The sequence below is a fragment of the Tiliqua scincoides genome, chromosome 5, assembly GCF_035046505.1.
Source record: "Tiliqua scincoides isolate rTilSci1 chromosome 5, rTilSci1.hap2, whole genome shotgun sequence".
In the NCBI taxonomy this organism is placed as follows: domain Eukaryota; kingdom Metazoa; phylum Chordata; class Lepidosauria; order Squamata; family Scincidae; genus Tiliqua; species Tiliqua scincoides.
This window is the reverse complement of record NC_089825.1, coordinates 69,920,312-69,945,165: the sequence shown is the minus strand read 5'-3', so window position 1 is coordinate 69,945,165 and position 24,854 is coordinate 69,920,312. Positions and strand designations below refer to the sequence as shown.

Genomic DNA, 24,854 nt, shown 5'->3' with positions numbered 1-24,854 from the left:
CATAAACAAAATGAGCCATGATCTATCTAATGACCTGAATAAGAAATGGATTAGCAAATGTAGGTTATATTTGATAATGTAGCTTTATTTGGTTAGTCACTTGGAATCATTGCTTACTGCTATCACTAGAGGTGTTAAATGTTTTTATTTTTTTGCAGATTTTGTTTTTCCCCAAGGAAAAAGTGCAGAATGCAGAGTTATGTGTTTTTATTCCAAGACTGCATTATCATAAACTATAATGATAAATTAAAAGAGCTTTAAAATTGTACTAGGTAGGTGTTATAAATGGTATAGGGTCAGCAGATGCAGCCACAGTCATTACACAGCCAATTAGGTGTTAGAAAATTGTTTTTCATTTCTTTCTTTTTTTGCAGATTTTGGGTAGTTTTTTTAAACAAAAATGAAAGTGAAAGCAGAAAGTGGTGTTATGTGTTTTTATTTCATTATCACCTAAAAATTGCACCTCTAGCTATCACTTATGCTTTATTACATGAGATGAAAAGGAATTTGTAAAATGTAGTTCAGCCAATTAAAATGTTCCCACTCCATTCCACCTACCCCCACTTCTTGCCTGCCCCTCATACCTGCTTACCAGCGTCAAGACTTGTTGGAAGATTGCCAGCATGCAGTGCACACCATTTGCTATGACAGCCCAGCTGCATGAAATAGCATGTCACCATTTGCAATAGCCATAAAGTATGCTATGCTGCCAGAACGCAAATTACAGCAGTGCAGCATGCCCATAAGAATGGGCTGTAAGAAATATTCATAACACATTTGTGAAGGTAAGAAGTTCATTGTCATCCTATACATTCCTAATGAATTTTTTAGCATCTTGTTCTAAAATGCCTTTTTGTGTCTGCTACAGTGTTTAGAGAGCTGGCTGTGAGATGTAGACTCCGAGATTTTCTTTTATGCAGCAGCTTTACTAGATTGGACTAGGGGATCATCTGGCCCACATATCTGTTGTCAACAGTGGTCAGTCAGAAACTGTTCGGAAGCTCAGAAGCAATGAATGCAGGCAGTAGCCTTTACCATTTTTTTCTTTGTCCCCCAGCATCTGTTCAGAGAATTGCCATGTCTCAATATGGAGAATTCATTTAGCTATCATGGGTAATATTGTCTCATGGTGATCTATCTTAGTTCATTCATTTCTTTTTGCTGTATCCCAATTGCCACTGGTTAAAAAAAGTCATGTTCTGATAAATCACATAAGGCCAAAATGGAAGATACCTTGGAGGATTCTGACTATAAAAAATACCTATAGGTGCAGCAATAAGCTTCCTCACTTAGCATGAGGAGCATATATAGCATATATAAGCATGAGGAGCATATATAGTGTTCTACTTTTCATTGCCCTTTTTCACTCACAGATGGATAGACTTTTAGTGAGTTCAGGAAAAATAGCCATCCACCCATATGTAGAAGACTTTCCTAATGCAATCAGAATTCCCTCAGGAGCCACGCATTAAAACCATTATGAAAATGGAATTTTCTTTTAACTTATGGCCTTTCCTTCTGTCTCTCCCTCCCCCTGAACATACAGCAAATGTTCTGTCTCCAATGTATACTAAAAGTCAATACAGCCAGAAGCAGAAACCATAGAGAGAAAAAGGAGATAAATAATGAAGTAGTCAGACTACAGTTTCCCTTTGGTTACTAATAAAATGCCACCTGTATCCCAATTGCATATGTCACTGAGAGCATCATAAAAAATGCATTTTAATATAATGCTTCCTATGGGAATCAGAACAGAAGATGACAAGATGTCATCTTAGATAAGATGTTTGATACCAAATAAAGTATACTTTCAACCTATTCTTGATAGTAATATTCACATAGTACAGTTTTATAATTAGTTGTACATTTAGATCAGGGTTGTCAAACTTGTTTCATGTAGTGGGCCAAACAGGATTTATGGTGTCTGCTGAGGGCCTGAAGTGACATCATTAAACAGGAAGTGATCATTAAGCAGATAATGGCCAAAAACAGGCATAGGGAATATCAAGTGTTTGCTGTCTCTTTAGACTTCAGTAGTGGTTACCTGAGAAGTCATTATTCCCCTTAGACCATTTATCACTTGGTCAGCCTTGTGAAGTGTCCTGTTGCCAGCACTGCTCTCATACACATGTGTCTACCAATATTTATGCAGAAGTAAACAATCTTGGGCCTGGACTGAACCTCCTGTTTTGCCAAACTCCCTTTCCAAATTTAGAACTTATGCCCATTTTAAGCTAATTAGTTCCCCTGGCTCAAACGTGGTTAGCTATAGAGGGGTGCAAAACTACTGCTGAACCCCAGCACCAATGGGAAGGTACTCAATAGGTAGCTTGCCTGTGGGGCTGCAAGGGTCCTTCCTCCTGGTTCTCAAAACAGCAGCTCTATGGGTACAGCAGCACCCCTTCAGCTCTCCACTACTCAGGAGTCTCTGTTCAATTAGGGCACAATCCTAAGGCACCCTTGGGCCAGCGCCAGCCCAGGAAAGTCGCAAACATGCCATAAAGCACGTTTGCACCTCCTCAGGAGTTGGCTAGGCCGGTACCAACCTTGACAGATAACTTTGTATCGGTTGGGCTCAGCCAGCGCAAGGTTCTGGGGAGGGCGGGGAGGAGGTGGGAGGGAGTCATTCTGGTGCGGGGGAAGGGCAGGCAGAGGGTGATCCTAGGGGCAGGCAAGCAGGGAGTGGGAGGCGGGGCTGGGACCCAGCAGTTATGCTAGATCCCAACCCTGTTCCCTGAGCAGCATGGAGCAGCTTCAAGCAATACCCTCTTTGGACTTATGCCACCTCCAGAGGTGGCACATGTCCGAGGAGTCCCATTGGGGATGCAGTGGCTTACCCAGAAGAAAGGAGAAGAGTTTCTCCTTCCCTCCAGCTGAGCCACTTTGGGGCCCTGTCTTGCACTGGATACAACACAGGCCTCCTGGCCTGCCTGTTCCAGCACAAGATAGAAGAGCCCTGTTTGCCAGTTAGTCAGTAAGTCCATTAGCCAGTCTATGACTCAGTCCACCAGTTCACTAGTCCGTCCGTCCGTCCGTCCTTCCTTCCTTCCTTCCTTCCTACTACCCACAACTTCTCTCTCCTCCAGGTGTTGCTTTTATCCCTGAGGGCCTTGCTGTCCAAGTGACTGCAGCTATGCAGCACACCCTCTGCATCCTGAGGCCCTGATGTTAACCACATGCTTCCCCGGCCTGTCAGAGCAAGGGGCCATTGCTGACACTACCCCGTATCTTCCCAAGTGATCTTATGTGTTTCCATTACACTGCCCAGAATTAAACTCAATTGGGAAATTTATAACTTAAGGTGCTGAAATGCAGTGTATGGCTGTTTGAGGGCTATTGACTGGATAGCAGTGCACACAACCTTAAAGTGCCTCTAAGTAGGCTAATAGTAACCACAAGACAGAGTTTTCCAAACAAAAATATATTTTATTAAAAAATTTAGAAGAACTGGCCAAAGCGGTGCTTGTATATAGGATTAGTTGCACAGAGGTTTAAGTGGTTGTGGATGAAAGAATACTTGTAAAAAGCTCTATGGGAGAGGCACGGGTAAAATTAAGGAGGGGAGGTTAGGCTGCCAGCTGGGCTGTTTCCTCCATCAGAGATGAACCAACAGAAAAAAAAAACTGAGAAGATTTGTAGGAACAGACACTGGAGAATGAAGGATTTTAGAACGGAGGATGTGTTGTTATGACAGTTAAAGGGAGAGAAGAGAAATTACCTATCCTTAATTTGCTGGGTAGACAGGGGTACAATGTCTTTTTGTGAAGTGAGTCTGGGCTGCACAGCTTCAGATCCAAGGAAAAAGGAAAAATCACAGCCCAAAAGTTCCCCTTGGTGAGCAGGGGAAATAGTTCCTCTGGAGATGAGAGAAGCTACTGAGGCAAGAGGCTCTCCAAGCAGGTGGGGGGGGGGAATGGCAAAGTGAACATCTCTATTGGAGGGAGAGGCTATCAAAACATACACTTTCTGGATGCATTCAGTGGGGAAGAAAACATCCAGAATTCTTCTCCCAGAACAAAGCTAGATATAGGACTTTGGACAAAGAATACAAAGACTTTCCTGGGTGAATAATTGTATCTAGAACATCACCTAGGTGTGCAGCTAGTTTTCTGGGTTTGATTGACTTAAGATGTGTCCTTCCAGGGGACACCAAAGCTTAATTGCATCCTAATTGGAGGGATTCCTAAAGAGACAAAAGGTACAGCAGGATGTGGGCAGCACCCATGCTTAGGTCATTGGTAGAATAGACTTCCTGAAGGAGTATAAAAAGACTAACCTGTTGGCCTGGCCACTGGGCAGTTAAGCTTAATTCATTATACAGGAAGACATGTGCTTGCAAATGAGATTATGCCAAGGTAGGGAGCCTGATTTTGCAAGATCTTAGAGGCACATGATGTACAGATGCCCTGCAGTGCTGCAGCTTTCCGTTCCAATTAATATTCCTTATTAGCATGATCTTGATTAGGGCTAGGATATCGGCAGCTAGGATATCTATTCCCTTCCTAACCTTGATCTGCCCTCTTCCCCACCCCAGCCTCTTCCTCCTACCTCCCCCTCCCTTGCCCATTTTGCCCACCCCTGCCTCCTCCTGCCACACTCACTGACCTACTGGCACTGTGAGTCATTGACAGGCTGATGACATGTGGACACTCACTGCTTGCAGTGGCTTGGCTGTGCTGAACTGCATGTCATGTTCTGTGATAGCTGAAAAAGACCATGGACCACTAGAACACTAGTTCTGGCAGTGCAAGCCCCTCATAGGTTTGGGCTGCAATTCTAGTCTTTTCCCACATAATGCTAGTTTTTATGAGTGGGAATGTGTCTCTTTCTTGATATTTTTTCTTCAATCATGTGGGACTCCACTTGCAATCTGCAGTGGTAAGGTTCAGAAACAAGTTTTGGGCCCAGTTCTGAGCTCCCTCAGTGCCGGTGCTGAGCTCCAGCAACGGTGTCACAAACATGCCATAAGGCATGTCCATGGCACCCAGTGAGGAGGAGCCACTGGTGCTGGGCCACTCGGCAGGAAGCAGGGCCACCTGGCGATAAGTAGTTTCAGGACAGAGGAAGGTGGGAGGGGGCAGAATGGGGCAGGGGAGAGGTGGGGGGAGGAACCTGGGATGGGAGGAGGGTGGGACCAGTGGTGGGACTGCTCTGCTGGATCCTGAACTCCCGTGTTGGGCTGGAAGGCTCGACATGGAGTCTCTCAAGTCTGTGTGGACAAAATAGCTGGCACAGACTTGAGAAACCCCATTGCAGAGCTTGGGACTTTCCCCAGAGGAAGGGCACAAAAGCTTCCTTTCCCCAAGGAGACCTCCAGCGGCCTTGGTGGTGCTGCTGGATGCCGCAGTAGCTGTTTTGCGCCACTGCACCCAGTGAAGCCACCGACTTCAGATTGGGCTGCCCATCCTATATTGAGGTCTAGGCCTTAGAGAGTGTTTTTAAAATATAATTCCTGATATTGGGAGTTTCATAAGCTACTAACTCACAGCTACTCTTATTCTAAAGTAATTCTGAGCTCAAAAATTAGTCTACCTGCTTATAAAAAGAACTAGTGTATGCCCATTATATGTGCATTTTAATAGCCACTAATTATGAAATCATAAATTGAGTATTTTTTATCCTCTGATTTCTCCGTGACAGTAAAAAATTGTTTTGATATTATGCAATTATGCAAAAATATTATGCAAAAACATTACCAAATTGTTTATTTTAATGTAATGGTTCAACTTATTCTTGCCAGAGTCCCTCATGATTTCCATCTCACACATTAGCGTCACTAGAGTTTGCATTATCCTGTGTGGGAGGACAATATGTCACCCCCATGATGGACCTTCTCCCATGCAATGCACCATCACCCCTCCCATGCTGGGTTTTTTGGCTATAAATTTTGATAGAATAGAGATATTTCAGTGTGGTTTATTTCATTGCATTCTGCATGAAATTATGCATTGAATGATATATAACATGATGATATTACTTGAAAATACAAAGATTTTTGACCAGTAGTTGTGTCGACTCCCCCCCTTCCATGTGTGTGTCAGCTGGTGTGGCCTGCAACCCCCTAGCAATGCCACTGATTTCACACAGCATATCATATCTGTGCCTTTATGCCCTGCTGTGAGCTTCCCAGAAGCATCTAGCTGGCCACTGTTGGAACAGGACGCTTGGTGAAATGATCCTTTGGTCCATCAAACAGCAGGAATCTTCTTTTGCTCTTATAAGAGGAAAGAAAATAGCTAACATGTGGAATCAAAGAGTTGAAGAGAATTAAATTCCTGTTTCAAAGAAGTAATGTGGAATCTGCTTTGTATCACATCTACTAAAAACAGGGTGGGAGAGATCTTCCATTGGACTGTTAAACAACAAACCAAGGCTGCATCAGAGTTCTCATCTTGAAGTGAGACAAAGGAAATGGTTGAATCAGATTGAGAGGAGCAGCAAAACTATGGGTGGTGAACTTTAGAACTAAAACCAGGGGCGGTGTCAGAGGCTGGCCAGGTTGGGCATTGGCTGAGGGTCATTGGCGTCGCTAGGGAGGTGCGGGTCGCACCAGGTGATGTGCTGTGCGCCCCTAGTATTACATCGCTCCTGAGGCCTGGTAATTTAACCCACAGAGATTCTATGGTGGAGTCGGACCCGCCTTCAATCTCTACTTTGTTGGATTCTATCCCTTCCTTAACATAAACGGCCACCCCACCTCCAACACGTCCCTCCCTGTCCCTCCTGTAGAGTTTATAACCCGGGATTGCGGTATCCCACTGATTCTCTGCATTCAACCAGGTTTCCGTTATGCCCACTATGTCAATATTTTCCCTTGTCACCAGACATTCCAGTTCTCCCATCTTTGCTCAGAGACTTTGTGCATTTGCATAAAAGCATTTGTACATGGAATGCCCCAGGATGGGCTGCTTATTAACTCCTTTATCCCCGCATCCTCTCATTGTGTCAAACCGTCTATCACATCCCATCATGCTACCACTCCCAATTTCTTCTCCTACTCTGTCTTTACCTTGTTGTTCTCTAACCTCCCCATCCTTGTCCCATAAGGATGAGGAGTCCTGAACCGGATGCCCCTTGGCTCCTGTCGGCTTTCCCCCAGGGATCAGTTTAAAAGCTGCTCTGCAACCTTTTTAATGTTATGCGCCAGTCTGGTTCCATTCTGGTTCAAGTGAAGCCCGTCCCTTTTGTTCAGGCCCCACTTGTCCCAAAACATTCCCCAGTGCCTAACGAATCTAAAACCCTCCTCCCTACACCACCGTCTCATCCACACATTGAGACCCCTGATCTCTGCCTGCCTAGCTGACCCTGTGCGTGGAACAGGTAGCACTTCTGAGAACGCTACCTTTGAGGTCCTGGCTTTCAGCTTCCTACCTACCTAATAGCCTAAATTTGGCCTCCAGGACCTCCCGGCTACACTTGCCCACGTCGTTGGTGCCGACATGCACCACAACTGTTACCTCCTCCCCAGCACTATCTAGCAGCCTGTCTAGACGAGAAGTGATGTCCGCAACCTTCGCACCAGGCAGGCAAGTCACCATGCGGTCCTCACATCCGTCGCAAACCCCCCTCTCTATGTTTCTGATAATCAAATCCCCCACTACAAGAAGCCCCCAACCCCCCTTCCGCAGAGGAGTATCCTGGATACAGGCCCATCCCCTGGAGAAGGGATCCCCCCTAGGGGATTGTTTCCCTCCTCTTCAGGATGACGTCCTCCAGCCCTGAGACTTCCCACCCGGGCAGCTGAGGAGCTGCACGGCTGAGGGTGGGACGAAGCCTGATTGTCCCCAGAAGTCTTCCCATGGTTCTCCTCTGCCTGGCTCTGCTTCTCTAGATCGGCCACCAAGGCTTCAAGGGAGCGGATGCGTTCCCTGAGTCCCTGGTGCTACTTGCACCGAGGACACACCCATGATTTATGCCTCAGAGGCATATAGTCATACATGTTGCACTCGATGGAAAACACTGGATAGCCCCCCCCCCTGCTGCTGGCTGTCTGTCTGCATAGCTTTTTTGTTTGTTTATTTTTGTTTAGGGGTACTTTAAAACCCTACACTGGTTTGCTGCCCTCTTCTGAAGAGAAGGGCAGTATCTGGGGCCCTGGCTTCCTCGCCCTGCTGCTGAACTCGCAAAGATGCTAAACTCACTGTGCCTTACCTGGCACTTGGTTCCCCGAGGTACTTGGTTCCCAGAGGCCACGCGCGCTTCTGCAGAGAGTCTCACGTGGTAGCAGACGCTAGCTTTATACTCCTAGCTAGCTCCTCCTCCCTCCCTCCTTGCTGATTGAAAAGGGGCTGGTCTTCCCAGGTGAGATTTCTCTGAATGGGGTGCTTGGATTTGCCTAATGGGGCTCTTATCAACTCCTAAAGGTCAATGACTATGACCTAAAGGACAATGACTATGCTAAATTGCCCTGGCTGGTTGGGAACTGGCCCTTCTTACCCTCTTAATTCAGTTCTCTTAGGCTGGACTGTTTTTTAACCTCAAGCTGGTTTTTATTTGAGTTTAAACTGCACTGGTTTAAGAATTTTTGGGGCTTGGCAGAACTTACACACTAAGGTTTAAATCCTGTTTAGCCCTGTTTATAAAATAGAGACACTAAGGGCACAATCCTAACCAGGTCTACTCAGAAGTAAGTTCTATTTTGTTCAATGGGGCTTACTCTCAGGAAAGTGTGGTTAGGATTACAGCCTAAGTGTGCTTTCTCCCGCTATTACCCTCTTCTTTGTTTAGTTTGGGCTCCTGCTCACAGGTAAACTTTGGTCAACTCAGAGTGGACCTTTTAGACTTGTGCTTTAGCTCCCTGTTTAAATTATGCCTCCTGCTTTTATTAAGTGTGCACCTTTATTTATTTATTTATTTATTTATTTATTTATTTATTAGGTCTGAAGGTCCAATCCCTTCAGAGACCACACCTGCCAAGATTCACCTCTGAACCCTAATGACATCACCTACTACTAATGGCGGTAGTAGTGCATAAAGCACCACCAATGGGCAGACAGGAGGTGCTATGGAGGGGCTAGAGCAAAACTTGGCCTCAGGACCTGTAGCAGTCTGGTGCCAGCAGTGACTACAGTTCATTCCTTCTTATGAAACAGCAGCCACTTCTGTGCTTCATCTACAATGCATGGTAGCTATCAAATGAATAAGTAGTAGGTTTTCTCTAATAAATTAATAGAGGTTGGAGTAGAAAAATTGGGCCATAATGTACAAATAATTCAGGGGTTGTTGCATCCCATTCATTCCCTGTAGCAACAGCTAACACCAGAGTATGTTTGTTTCATATTTATTTATAATTAACTACTATGACTTATAAAAAGAATTCTGAAATGTCTTACAAAGAGAAACCAGCCTGACTTTGTCTAAGCCATGTCCATTTAGGGCGACTGATTTAAAAGACTTCTGTAAATGGTGAATTGTATGCTGTCATGTGCATTTCTTCAATAAGCATCTATTACGCTATATTTGGCATGGGTAGATGAGCTGTAGCAATAAACAAAACTGTCATTATAGATCATGTCATAAGAGTGGCTTTCATGTCACCATTCTTGAACAGATTAATAGTTGTCTGCGGCAATTCTGCTCTCTAGCAGCTCCCTTTCATATAGAGACAAGTCTGCCTTCATTAATTACTCCGTCTCTCAAAAACCAGGAATATATGATGCAAAGTATCCTAGCTGCAGTTATGCTTACATGTGACTGCAAATATCCAAATTTGGGTGAATGTTGACCATTTCAGATAAATAACATGAATGCCCCAAATCAATATTTGGCCACTTTTCAGCCATCTATGAGAGCAGACAGTCACATTTAGATGGCTGCCAATATTCATCTGTGTATCTCTGTATTTTTGGACAGTCACAAAATTTGTCTAGGATTGTCAGTATACAATGTGAATGACAACAGTCACGCGGTTGAGGGCATTTACTATGACAGAGGCTCAATTGCACTGTAGTATAGTGTTCTATAGTGAAGGTTTAAAACAGCCTCTGCACGCGTGCAACCCTGATACCGCTGACAGATAAGCAGCTCTGTTCCTGTGGGGCTTTACTTTAAGCATTGCTGTCCAGTGGTTAGCATGGATGTGTTTTGGACCATTTGGAGAGCTACATCATTCAGGTTCCTACTGTCATGATCATTACTCACAGATGGGTCTTTCTGAGTGGCCTCCTCCATGCATGTCTTTCCTCCTCTCACAGAGGATATGAAGAGGACCAATTATCCTGGAAGAACAAGATAAGGTCAAACTGGAAGGTCACCAAGCTAGATGCTAGAAGTTACAAGCAATCCCTTGTAGAGGAAAAGTTGCAGCACTTTTGGAGGGTGGTTAAGAGTTAGTTAGCCGTGGGTATAGTCATTTCTTTCCATACTCTCCTTCGAAGGTTTTGTGGGGATTTTGGTTGAGGAGAAAGATTTAAGAAGTGAACGTTAGGGTGAATAGCTGTGGGAAGGGATGCAATACTAAAATGGAGATCAATGTGAGTGTCCCTCAGTGGAGAGAGGTGGCACTAGATATATGTATGGGAAGAGAATTTTAGGCAGCAGTGGCAACAAGGAGAGAAATACCTGCTCAAATTTGTTTTCAGGCTCCAGAAATATATTTTGCAGCTAAGGTGGCTGAGCCTGTTTCTCCATAGACCAAACCTGCACAATCTGTGACCCATCAAACTGAATGCAGTCGTGTATTATGCCTGGCCAAGTGCTTGACCATTAGCCTGAGGCAGGAAACAAAATAAGAGGTTTATTGAATTTCTTAATGGGCCACATGTGCCTTCATGCCGCCTGAATCCCCCCAGTTGCTGCGTTTACATGCACGCACACACACACACACACACACACACACACACCCCACAGATGAGGAAGTGGGCACCTGAATGAGTGGGTGTGCCCCCTGTTCTCCCTTCCCTTTGCTTACAAAGAATACAGTGTGCAGCCTCCCTGCTCCACACCACAGTGAGAAAGGGCAGAGGATGCTTGTTGCAAATAGAAGCTACATGGAGCGGGGAGGCTGCACGCAAAGGTGTATCTAGGGTGGAGCCTAAGGGGCGTGGCGGGGGAGCCAGTAGAGGGTCTCTTGAAGTTCTCCCTGAGGCTTTGCATGCCTCATCCCAGCTTCTGTGAAGGCTTGGAGCCTTCGCAGAAACAAAGATGGAGCATGGCCAACCCATCAGCACTCTGCCCTCAGAGAGAACCCGGAGCAGTGATGTCATGACATTGCGTGGTGCTATAACAACACTGCCCTGAGCACTGGGTGATGCGTTACGCCTCTGGCTGCATGCCATGCTCTTTATAAGTAAAGGCGGTGGGCTCCAAATTGCCTGTCCCTGCCAAATTAGTGCTTTATGAGCACCAAGTAGGAAGAGAGAGCAGTGGCGTAGCTAAGGCATTTGCTTACTGGGGTCAAAGATGATTTTGTAGCCCCCCCCCCCCCACACACACAAAAAATCAAGTTTAATTTATTGGGTAAATAAATAAAAATGTTTTATGGTATTGACCATAACTTTTGATAGAATACAGATATTGCAATGTGGTTTGTTTCATTGCATTCAGCATTAAATTACCTTTCCAATGATATATAACATGGTGGTATTTTTCATACTTACCAAGGTTTGCACAATTCTTGCCACTAATGTCAAGCTCAGCTTGTTGCTGCGGTAAAGTTTGTTGCCCAGTGCAATTGCTACCCTCCTGCACCCTTAGCTACGCTACTGGGGGAGAGTTGATATGGAGCTATGGCAGGTTTTTTTTTTTCTTCTTCCAGCAACATTGGGGGGAGAAGGGAGCTGCCACTGCTACAGTCCTCTTCTGAGGATTTGAGCACCCAATGAAACAGCAGGCTGGAGAAGGAGGTGGGCTGAGAGCTTGTCCTTTTGCCTCTCCTCCAAGGATGACTTCCTGGCAAGGCTGGCCTTGCTTGGTAGGCAGTCAAGTTGTGCAGGCAGACCAATTTAAGACCCAGTGCCTGTCATATGTGTCCACTCATCAGTTGAGCTATTTGGAAAGGGGTTCTACTGTGCATTCCATCAGGGATTGAGGCTTGATTGATATGCATGCAGGACAGGGCTTTTTTCTGTGGTGGCTCACCAGCTCTGAAACTCTTGTGTGCAGGTGTTGGTCAAAGTCCCCTCCCTTTCATTCTTCAGGGATGTCTTGCCAGATCTTTGATGAATGACTGATGAAGGTGATCTGGTGGTGCACAGTGACTGCCTGCCAGATGAATTCACTGTCCCCGGTTTTGCTAGTTGATTTATTTTTTTTACTGTGGTTTTTATTGTATTTTCTTGGATTTCTTGGTCTTGTGTTGTTGGCCACCTTGGGGCTTGTCTAGTAAAAGGCAGGACAGATATAGAAAAATAAAGAAAATAAGAGGGGATCTCTTATAATCTCTGCCCCTGAAAACCTCTGAAAATATGCAGGTTATAAAGCATAACCTGCATATTGTTCAGTATTCATAGTCAAGAAGACATGAACATTTGAGCAATATATGCAAATGTTGCCTTAGCATCACCTTCCTTTTAATACAAAACTGTTGCTGCAGCTCCCAGATTGTTCAGCTACCTGAAAGCTGTGGCTCTTTCAACAGTTTTATGCCTAATCTTTTTATTCCTGATTGTCCTGTAGCTTTAGGCAAGGGGTGTCCAAACTTTTTGGCAGGAGGGCCACATAATCTCTCTGACACTGTGTCAGGGGCTGGGCGAAAAAAAATTAAGTTACATTTAAAATTTGAATAAATTTACATACATGAATTTCTTAGAGATGGAACTTATATGAATGAATGAATGGAGATCTTGCAGTAGCTCAAGGCCTATAAATGGCCTTTCACAAAGCAAGGCAAGCCTTTCCTTCGCTGCCACTGCTGCATCACAGACATGAAACACCAAGTAGTGGAGGGAGCCCTTGTCCCACTGGTCAGGTGAGAGGTCGAACAGTCGTCCTCACGCTGAGAGCAGTTGCATTGGGCCAGCATGGGCTCCAGCAAGTCTCTGGAGGGCCATACGCTCTTTGGAGACTGGGGGCTCCTCGAGGGCCTATTTGTGAGCCCCCGAGGGCCACGTGGCCCCCGGGCTGGGGTTTGGGCACCCCTGCTTTAGGCAAATGATTCATGTCTTGTCCTCTTCAGAGGCTGCAAGTAATTCCCTCTTTTCATCTGTAGTGTTAACCTTAAGGCACTGGTGTCATGTGACCATATCCCTTCCTTTCCTATTGCTCTTTATATTCTGTGCCCTATGCTTTAGCCACAATAGTTATATACATTTGATGGAGGAAGACTGCTTCTCCCCAGAATTGGATACATCACAGTCACATATAGTACCTTCTTCAGGGAGACAGCAGAACTACATATGGTATAAATCTGTGCACATTATATAAAGCTTTATCATGTGTGTATATGAGACATACTGTCGTGCTGTTGAACTGATATGTTTAGTGGAAGCAATATCAGAATTGTGACCATAATTTGGTAAACTGCAAGCAAGCAGTGGAATGGTGACAAAGGGATGAAGCTAAATGAACAATACTGAAAGTATGTGCTGCCACCGCTGCTATATATTAGTAGGCTGTTGCAATGCTATTGATAGAAAAGCCAGAGGTTGAAGCATGTACCGGTTCTGCTTTGAGGGATGTTGTAAGCAAAATTATTGAAGGTCTTTTTCCTTTCTAATTTTACCAACTTTACTATCCTGGAAGAGTCCTGTCAATTCACTAGCCACAACAACAGGTCAGCAGAGATGGGTGTGTGTGTGTGTGTGTGTGAAACCCTACAGAAGGAACTCCATGTTAAATAAGAGTATTAGGTTTCTCAGAATAAATTGCTCAGTTCCAGTTTTGGCCAGCTCTGGGTGTGCCTACTTTCCTTAACAATGTATCAATAATTTCCTTTAATTCAAGTCCCTGGATGTTACAGATATACATTTCTATTTACAATTGCACTGTACAATGAATTTTGAAGTCCTAAGGCTGCATTAGCAATGGTTATATATGGTATTTCGTTCATGCTTTTACTGCATCATAGCTCTTGGTCTTATATCTGAAATATTATATTGTTGTCAGGCAAGAGCTGTCTGTCTGTCTCATCTAATCTCATCAACCCAATCCTATTTGAAGCTGAAATTGAGCAGGCCAGAGGCCTCCTCAGGGTAAAGGAACATTTCTCCCCTTACCAAATGTTGAGTCACAGCCTGCCCAATGGGGCTACTCAGATCTACACTAGAAAAATAACTGGTGCAAGTCTGAGAAGCCCTGTGTAGGGCTTCCAGGCCCAGGAAGGAGGTTAGGATATGGCAGAGACCTTCTCATCAACACCCTCCCGGATCTGATCCAGCCCCCATTCCATCCTCACTCGCCCTGCCCGCCACAGGTCTGAATCTAGCACTGGTGGAATGGCGCAGGTCTTCCTGCCAGTGCTTCTTACACTAAAGTCATCAGAAAGTGCTTTATGGCACTTTTATGACGGCTAATTCCAGCGCTAGCAATCCATAGGATTGGGCTGTAAAAGAAATCTCTGTCCCCAAAACAGCAGTTATATTCAAGGTTGAACATTTAGTTTTCCTGTTACCCAGCAAAAATACTCCAAATTGGATTAAATGTACCCCCTTTCTGTACTTAATAATATCGGATTTTGTGTAAGATATTAGGCTCTCTTTTTGAACAAAGAAATGCTCCAGTAAGGTTAAGCAAAAAAATTAATTCAGTTCTATTAAAAATGTTTTGCAACCTTGTTGATTAAAATCTGCAGGTCAACCACACTGGCAATTATAAGATCCAAAAATAATTATTTTGTAGCAACAACAAAGAACTTTCCCCCAGACCTTTGTGTCTACTGTACTTTCCCTTGTTAACTGTGCATGTATCTGAATCTGACAAGGTCATAGTTCCCTTCATCTCATGCTTCCTGTAGAAATAGTTCCTTCTAGCACCATCTGGTTAGTCCAATGCACTGATGTGGCACTGTAAAAGAAAAACAGCAAACTGCCAGCTTGCTGAACAATATTTATTCAGGAAAGGAATTTACTGTTGTAAATGTTTTATTTGCAATAATAAAATATCATCAAAAGTGATATATCTCCTCTCATTTGAAAGCTTGGATTTCCCTTACCCAAATACAGCTAGATCTTTTTTTTTTTCCATACATGCTGCTGCCAGGCCAGGTTTTCCCCATTCTATATTTGTGCTGTGAATACACAGGCCAATGCACATTTTGCTTCCTCAAACGTTACACCAATACCTGGGTATATTTGGGGTGCCGATACCAAAAATGGCATCCGTTTTGCCCTATCACGTCTAGTTTTGGAGATATAGTATAGCCTCTTTAGTGAATGGTTCAAGCAGCTTCCTCATGAGGAAGCCTACACCATGGCTTCCTCATGAGGAAGTTGCTTGAACCATTCACTAAAGAGGCTATACTATATCTCCAAAACTAGACGTGATAGGGCAAAACGGATGCCATTTTTGGTATCGGCACCCCAAATTCATATCAAACCACCATAAAGTTTGGGAAAAACTTTTCTGACCCTCAATTTTGTAGGCCTGTGTTATTTGTACCTATGTGCCAAACTTTCCAGTTGTCTCTGTTGAATGTTCTTGTAGGTATGGGCCCAATCATTGACCCTGCCAAGATCATTTTGAATTCTGATTTGGTCTTCCAGGGTATTAGCTACCCGCATCCCCCAGCTTCATGTCATCTTCACATTTGATAAGCATTCCTTCTACCCCCTCATCCAGGTCATTAATTAAAATGTTGGACAGAGCCCAAGACGGATCCATGCACTCCACTCAGTAACTCTCTCCAGGTTAATGTGGAGGCATTTAATAGCACTCACTGAGAACAATTATTCAATCAGCTTTGAACTCACCTAAATAAATTTATTTGCTGCAGTATTTGTATACCACCTTTCTCATAGAGTCAAGGCATAAACCTCATTTTTTCAAGTGGGGTTTTTACAATTATTGTTCTAGAACCCTTTGTATAGAACCCTTTCTTCTCCAGTGTTTCCCTTTCACAATGTGGTTATCTCTCTGATTCCATAGTTTGCATCCTTCAAGCTTCCTCAGGCAACTACAAATCAAGCCAGGCATTAGCCGGCAGACAGCTTTATCCCACCTCCATTCTCTCACCATGGTGGCTCATCAGCAACTCCATTCTCTCACAACAGGTCATAGCGTCTTACCAGTGACTTCCGGTCTCCCCTCCAAGGCATGACCAAGTTAATCCTTCATAGCTTCTTCATGCAAAGGTGACAGCCATCAGACCACACCTCCTGCCCACATTTAGCCCACATTTAACCATTTTTTCCATAAGGTTAACATGGGAGACTTTGTCAAATGCTTTGCTGAAGTGTCCATATCATTTCCATGAGATTAGTCTGGCATGGGCTTGTTGTTCACAAACTCATGCTGGCTCCTAGAAATCATCTCATTATTTTCTAAGTGCTTACAGACATTCCATTTAATAAACTGTTCCAGGATTATGATTTGCATCATGTTTTGTAGAGGGTAATCACCAGAATAACAATAATATATTACTACTACTACTACTACTACTACTACTACTACTACTACTACCTCCATACCCCCCAAAATATCAATTTATGTTGGAATTAGCTATCACAAAAGGTTCTTGGTTGCCACCAAAATTAGCAGCACCCTATCTCTTTTTCCTCCCTTCCCTCTAAATGAAAACATGATAAGATTTCATTGCGCTTTTTGTTTCTCCAAATAGCAGTGGAGTGGTGGTGGGGAAACTTGAAGCATGATATTTTATCACATTATTTCATTTACTAGATCTTATGGGAGGAGGGCGAGAAAGCAACCCAGGGCTGCCTGTTTTATAAAGTCTAATCCTACTCTTATGAATATTCTGTTTTATGTGATGGTTGTATGGTTGGATGATAGTTTGTGATGGTTAACAGTTTTTCTACATAGCATCTGATTAGCCTTCCCTCCAGCAGTTCTTGTTAAACATTATTTTCTTAAAATAATGTAAGAGAATCTTTTTTTTCTAGACCACAAAGGGAAAGGAAACATGTTCAAAGGAAATGTTTTAAGAGCTAATTCACTCAGCAGCTCTCCATTGTAACTCATTGCTTGACGTCATGAAAGGCTTCAGTAGCTGATGAGAGTAATCTGATTTAATGATTAGGACCAAGACTGAGCTGTCTGTTTTCTAGCAATGCAGCAGCTGTGCAGAGTAAATTAGAAAACATTTTTTCTAAACATAGTATGTTTAAAAAAAATAAGGGCTGCATCTTGATGTTGCTTGAGAAATGTGTCATATGCATATTAGAGGGGTGTGTCTCATACTATAAATGCCACCTCACCCATTGCTAACACTTCTGTCTGATTAGTATTGTTAATGAAAGGACTTACACTATCATTTCCTAAAAAGCCACTGTGTTGTAGATAATTAATTCTTAAGAATGCAGACATCTCTACAATTCTAATAAAAAGAGTTGGACTATTAACTTGAGAAAAATGGGAGACAGGGAAAAATTATCTGAGTGGTAAAAGGTAAAAATAGACACTATTCCATTTATCTGTACTGTCCTTTTCGTATCATCAGTGATGATGCCTCCCCATCTTGGTGTCCTTCTTATTTTTTATTTACATTTTCACTGAAAGACAAGTTATATCAGCATCACTTATCACCCTAAAGCTATGATCCATTAAGTGCCTTTGGTCATGATAATGTTCAGTACTGCCACCCCCCATCTGATTCCTAAGACTTAACAGGCCTAATATATGAGTGGGTGACACAGAAAGGTCGTATTCCTGGAATGGGAGCAATTATAGTAAGTGTAGTTGCCCTATCTATTTTAAAAAGCATATAAATTACAAAAGATGGGCAAATGCTTAACTTTCTCTTGAAAAGGTTTTTAAAAAAAAAAAATTGAGATATTTAATGCTCTGACTTAAAGTTCTGGCTTTGTAAGCACAATCTGTTTTTTGGCTGACTTCTATAGTAAAAGAATATTTCACTAAAAGAGCCAATAGTATAAAGAACACTGGTGCCAGTGGCATAGCTAAGGGGGTACAGGGGGTAGCAACCGAACCAGGCAACAAGCTTTAGGGGGGCAACAACCTGAGCTTGACACTAGTGGCCAAAATTGTGAAAATCTTGGTATGTATGAATAATACCATCATGTTATAAACCATTCAATGTGGAATTTAATGAGGAATGCAATGAAACAAACCAGTCAAAATATCTCTTATCAAAAGTTATAGCCAAATAAGCAGAAAATAAAAACACAACATTATGTAACATAAACTGGATTTTTATAATTCAAAACTGACCAATGAGACTGATTATTCCGAGAGCCAATTAGGTGTTATTATGATACAGCTGAGAATCAATAAGGTGTTAATATGGAGGGGGCCTGGGAGGAGGTGGCAGAGCAAATGGGCAGGAAGCTGCTGGGCGAAGATATGGATTTCCCCCCATTTTCACTTTTTTAAAAGCCCGGGCATGATGTGACTTCTGGGGTATCATTTTGAGCTCGGCACCAGACTACATGAGCATTAGCTATGCCACTGGCTGGTGCTATTACTCTGACAGTTCAATTCTAAAAATTTTGATTCAGAAGAAATTTCCTATTTGTTTCAGTGTAACCTGCTTGTTACACTATGTAAAAGTACATAGCTTTGAAGCTGAAAACTACAACCCAGTGCACAATTATCTTGGAATCTCATTGAATTAACAGCCCGATCCTAACCAGACTGCTTGTGCCATAATATAGTGGCACAGAAATGGCTGCCACTGTATCCCACACAGGCAGAGAGGCAGCTGAAGGTCTCCTTAATGTAAGAGAACATTTGTTCCTTTACCCCATGTCCAGCCCCAGCAGCTACTATGGGTCTACTCAGATCCAACTAAATCACTGGTGCAGAACCAAGTAGCTCCGTGTAGGGCTTTCAGGTCCAGAAGGGGGGATACAATCTGGCAGCAGCCTCTGCTGCTGTCCCTGCCCCCCTCCCAGACCTGGTCCAGTCACCCCATGCCACCTTCCCCACCCCAGAATGCCTTCATGCCACTTAGTGGCAAACTCACTGCCATCAGATCCCAGGGCCTCTCCAGAGGCCCAGTACCCACCCATGCTGGCCTCCATGTCAGCACATGCCTTCTCCTGCCCACCCACAAAGTGCTTTACAGCACTTTCGCAGTGGCCATTGCCAGGGCCACACACCTGAGACCAGTGCTGTGGTCCTGGAGGATTGAGCCATAAATAAACCTTGTTTCTGGACAATCATGTTAAACTGCCCAGGTTAAACTTAACATTTTAATATTTTGTAAGAACATTGTCAGGACTTTTCTAAACTCTGACAAAAGACAGAGGGTGTGAGGGTGTTGGCTGAGGGTGTGATTCTGATGCAGAGAAGGATCAGTGGGGCCCAATGATGGTTTGTATGGCTGATACAGACACTGAGGTCAGGTATTGGATCAGATAGACAGAGATCAAAAGGAAGGAGATGTGGTTGAGGATGGGTGGGTGGTCGAGTACCAAATAAGGTGGATGAGGATCAAAACACAAGGGGAAGAAAAGTGTGGCTTCTGTGTGCTGATGAATACAAGATCTAGAAGGCTGTGGGTGACTTCCCTAAGTATGTATTTTATAATGCTAGAAAATCCTGTTACAGCTTGTTCACTACAAATACAAATATTTTTAGATCTAAAATAAGCATTTGAACATAAATCAGACCAAGTTCCATCTAATCCATCATTCTTTTTTCAGCAATGCCTTTGAAATATTTTTCTCTCACTGTGCGCTGGGAAGCCTAGGCATTTGGCATTCATGAGCATGCTGCCTCTGAGCATGAAGGTGTCATGTAGTTATCATGAGTAGTCAGCATTGATAGGCTAACCTACTCTCCATGAATTTTCTAATATTTTCACAGTTAAAATACTCTCCTAGCTCAAATTTCCAAGAAAATTGACCATTTCAGTTTCACATATATTTCAATGGGATGTTATCATAGCGACAGCCATAAGTCAGCATGGCAAATGTTAAGTTCTGGTCTGGGTGAGTTGGATCACATGTCCTTGCCTGTGAATCATGTGATCATAGCAAAGAAGCAGTTGGAACCAGATCCATCCAGTTTCTTTTGTTCGCGGGAGCATATGTATCAAACATGCTCATCAATGTACATACAGCACGCATGCAGAGCCCAAGATTTATTTTCGTCTCCCACACAACACCCAAAATACATTAAATATGTTTTTTTCACTACTGGAGTCAATGTCGCTTCCTGGAGCTACAAATCACATCACTACAAATGAAACAAAAGTTATCTGGATTGTTAATGCATTTGTGGGGCATTATCACTGTAGTGAAAGCCTACAGTTGAACAGAAACACAATAAAATGTGAATGAAATAGAATTCACTTATTTAAATAAATTCACTAATCAACACTCTAACACAGGGGTGGCCCAAGGGCCACTTGCAGCCCTCAGGGACTCCCAATCCGGCCTGTGGGGAGCTCCCAGTCTTCAGTGGGTCTCTGGTACTCTGAAGACTTGCTGGAGCCAGTGCTGGCCCAATGCAACTGTGTGAGGGCGACTGTTTGCCCCTCCCGTGAGCTGTGGGACGAGGGTTCCCTCCACTGCTTACCGTTTCACGTCTGTGAAGCATCAGTGACAGCAAAGGAAAGGCCAGTGTTGCTTTGTGCAAGGCCTTTTATAGCCCTTGAGCTATTGCAAGACTTTCATTCATTTATATAAGTTCCATCTCTAATATATTCATGTATGTAAATTTATTCAAATTTGAAATGTAAATTAATTCTTTTTTTCTCGGCCCCTGACACAGTGTCAGAGAGATGATGTGGCCCTCCTGCCAAAATGTTTGGACACCCCTACTCTAACAGAAACATGCAGTGCAATAACACTGATGCAGTTTAATACATATGCTCCCGCAAACAAAAGAAACTGGATAGATCCGGTTCCAACTGCTTCTTTGCTATGATTGCGTGATTCACAAGGCAAAGACACGTGATCCAATTCACCTGGACCAGAATTTAACATTTCCATGCTGACTTATGAGTGTTGCTATTATAACATCCGATTGAAATATATGTGAAACAGAAATGGTCGATTTTCTTGGAAATTTGAGCTAGGAGAGTATTTTAACTGTGTATTTTTGCATTCAGCAACCAAAAATCTATAAATAATAATAATAATAATAACAGTATTTATATACCGCTTTTCAACTAAATGTTCACAAAGCGGTTTACAGAGAAAAATCAAATAACTAAATGGCTCCCTGTCCCAAAAGGGCTCACAATCTAAAAGATGCAAAAAGAATACCAGCAGACAGCCACTAAAACAGACAGTGCTGGGGTGAGGTGGGCCAGTTACTCTCCCCCTGCTAAAAAAAAAAAAAAAGGAGCACCCACTTGAAAAAGTGCCACTATAAAAAGTAGTTTTATAAACTACTTCCATTCTTGTAAAAATTTCATCGTTGAACAGTGTATTCCAAGGATGGTACTTGCAAGAGACATGTTTCTCCAAAGATTGTGACTAAAGATACCTCCAGATTGTTGATGTTTGATGTTATTAACCTCTTGATGTTACTATGCTGTGGTTGCAATCCTATACCCACTTTCCTGGCAGTAAGTCCAATTTAACTCAATGAGGACTTCCTTCTCAGTAGACACCGGTGGACACAGTAGACATAGGACTGCACTATAAGACTCCCTCATAGTGTATGCTTTAAAAAAAATGGATGCATGATCAAATAAAACCCCAAATTAACGTCTCTTCTTTTTGAATCTGTAAATGTTTTTGGCTTTTTATATGAGACTTAGGCCCCGTCACATCCCTCGACCTTCTTCTTCCCAAAGCCCAATATGGTCCTGGCTAGGTGACATGCAACCAGAACAGGAAAAGAACTTTCTTGCCTGCTGTCAGCTATCTAGCTGGGGGCAAGAAAAGAGTGATGAGCCATGGGGTGGAGGCAGCTTTCTTCTTGAAAGAAGGAGACTTCTAAATTTGAGGATTAACCACAGATGGCAAAAGTCACAGTGTCTTTGCATGCCTGACATCTTAGAACAGTGCTGTTGCCAGGGTGTTCTAAGATGTCAGGCATGCAAAGACACTGACTTTTGCCATCAGTGGTTAATCCTCAAATTTAGAAGTCTCCTTCTTTCAAGAATTCACTGAAGGCTGAATGGATAATCTTCCAGTTATAAAGTAATGCATTATTTAAAAATTTACTTTTGTATGTGTACTTATGTATTGCTGGAGAAAGGTGGGATGTATTCCAGATGTACTCCAGATGTAAACCACCTGGGAACATAAAAAGTTTTGAATCCAGATGCTTTTGGAAGTTCACAAGCAGTCCATGAAAGTGATGGCCATTTCTCCAAAATACACAACTGACTCCCAATCCTGAACAGTGCGCGCTGGCTTACTGCAGGCACGCACTGTCACAAACGTGTGGAACCTACCACCAGACGAGCGCTGGTACTAGTGCCAGGAGAGCGCTGGGCTAGTGCCGGGCAGCCACCAGAGCTCCACCACTCAGCAGTCGCACGGACCGCCAAGCAGCGGAGGGGTAAAGGGGGGCGTGGAGGGAGGTGTGGAGGAGGCATTCCGGGGAGGGAGGAGGCAGGGAGAGCGTGGAGAGGAGGCATTCCAGGGGGGAGGGAGGGAGACGGGAGGGAGCTTTGCTCACCACCCAACATGGATGATCTTGATTCTCTGCCGACCTTTGAGTTAACAGCAAACACTTTATCGTAATGATTGACTCAAGGACATTGACAAACAATAGCACTTGTCTTGTAATTAGGACAGAAAACCATAAAATCCTCTATGTACAGATATATTATGTAAAGCATTCACTGGCATCTATTAAATATCCATGCTGATTTTAGTACTTTTCATGAAAAATATTGCAAAGATTGCAAAGTTCCTGCTTCCAGAAATTGCATCACAAGATTAGGCATGCATGCCTACTACACAAAGCTTTTGATTTTTTTTATACAGGAAGTCACTTGGTGTGCAGAATCAGTGAGCAGATGAGAAATATAAGTGCTCTTGAGGAATAATCACATGTGACCTTCCACGCTGAAGAACAGGAAGCACCAAAAGGCATGACTCCATTGCTGCCATACATGGAGGTTTATTTGGCTAAAGGCCCATCCTATCCAACTTTCCAGCACTGGTGCAGCCGCAATGCAGCCCCAGAGTAAGGAAACAAATGTTCCCATACCTTGAGGAGGTCGCTGTGACTGCCTCCCCACCACAGGATGCAGTGCACGCCTCATTGGCACCGCTACAGTGGCACTAGAAAATTAGATAGGATTTGGCCCTAAGGCAGCTGTGGCTAGATCTCTCTTCCATGAAGTGTCTGAATGAGTCTTGGTCTACAATGCACTCCTCTCATGGTGAGCTGCTAATTCCTGTGATATTTGGGCTCATTTAGCTGCATTATCACATAAAATTTCCTCCCTGTTCCACCTCAGGAATCCACCACAGTTCCCCGTGACTCATTCTCATGATAAAATAATTGTGTGTCATTCATGTAGTTAAGAGGGGATCTTACCTGAGATGCATAGTGAGGCAGAGGAGAGTATTTTTAAACTGGGGAAATAAATACTTTTCAGGGAGAAAAGAGTGGTTGGAAATTGCAGTGCTCAACAGTTTGAAGCCTACCAAGGCTGCAGTCATGTGCAGTGACAGGGCAGCATAAAATTCCCTCCAGGCTGTGTGCTCTAGTTAAATCAATTTGTCAGAAGCAGCTCCACTTTTCTTCTCTCACTCCAACCTCAGATTGGGAAGCCTCTTGGAAGCAAAGACAGCTGGGGCCCACAGCTGTCTCACATAGTAGATTAATTAGTACATCAAACTTCATCTCCTAATTAGCAAGCACAGACAAAAAAAAGTCTCATCCCTTAAGTAAAACACTGCCACCTATTTAAGCTTAACAAGGTACTCACTTTCTGCTTTACCCAAATGGAAAAATGTCTAAGCCAATGTCTAAGACAATATCACACCTTTTATACTTTTTAGTCATGCTGCGTTTATTACCAAAAGTTAGTCTGGATTGGAGAATCAGATTGGATTGGAGAATCACCCCACAGAATCCTAAACATAAGAGCTCTGTATTTCTAATTTGCTATAATACAGCAAGGCCTCACCTAAAGTAATTTCATTTTAAGTCGTTTCATTATAAAGTTGATGAAGAAAAAATATTGATTCTTGGCTGAGGCCACTGTCTGTGTGGAGTTTGCAGGTTCTCCCCATGTCTGCATAGCTTTTCTCTTTAGCCGAGAAAGCTCACAATTATTTCAGTGTAATATTAAAAGTGTTTTGGGTCTTTAATTAGACGTTTGGTGATGTTTTGTGGCTTCTTTACATATATCAACTAAACAGTGGTAAAACTGGTTTCATTATAAGTCGTTTCACTTAAAGTTGCAGTTTCCAATAATCTATCAACGACTTGAAGTGAGGACTTTCTGTACTAGCTAACAGAACAGAAACAAGAAGTTGGAAAATTGAAATTATGTAATTCTTTCTGGAACATTAAATTAAGGGGTGCCTTAAGTGTGACACCCCTGTTTCAGCTGATAATTTTTTGGTGATTCTATTACACTTTTGTTTATACCTTACCCATGATTTCATTTTTCTTGGTAATATATATTAAAATACTTTATAAACTTTTTACATTTTGTTCATAGGTTTCAAATATCCAGGTTTCTACAATTGGAAAGCATAATGTAATGTCAGAATATGATTTGATGCTACATGAGTAAGCCTTGTGTTCATATGCTCCCTTCTCTCTTAATATATTATATTCTGATGTAATTAGTAACAAACTTTAGCTTTATTTATATATTTATTTAAAATATTTATATCTTACCTTATCACAAA

General features: G+C 43.0%; 1 protein-coding gene across 11 annotated transcripts in view; it reads left to right on the top strand.

Annotated features, from left to right (window-relative positions):
- The window catches only part of LOC136651510 (poly(rC)-binding protein 3-like), a 116,461-nt gene that overhangs the window by 7,267 nt on the left and 84,340 nt on the right, over positions 1-24,854 (top strand). The gene's annotated exons all lie outside the window — the stretch shown is intronic.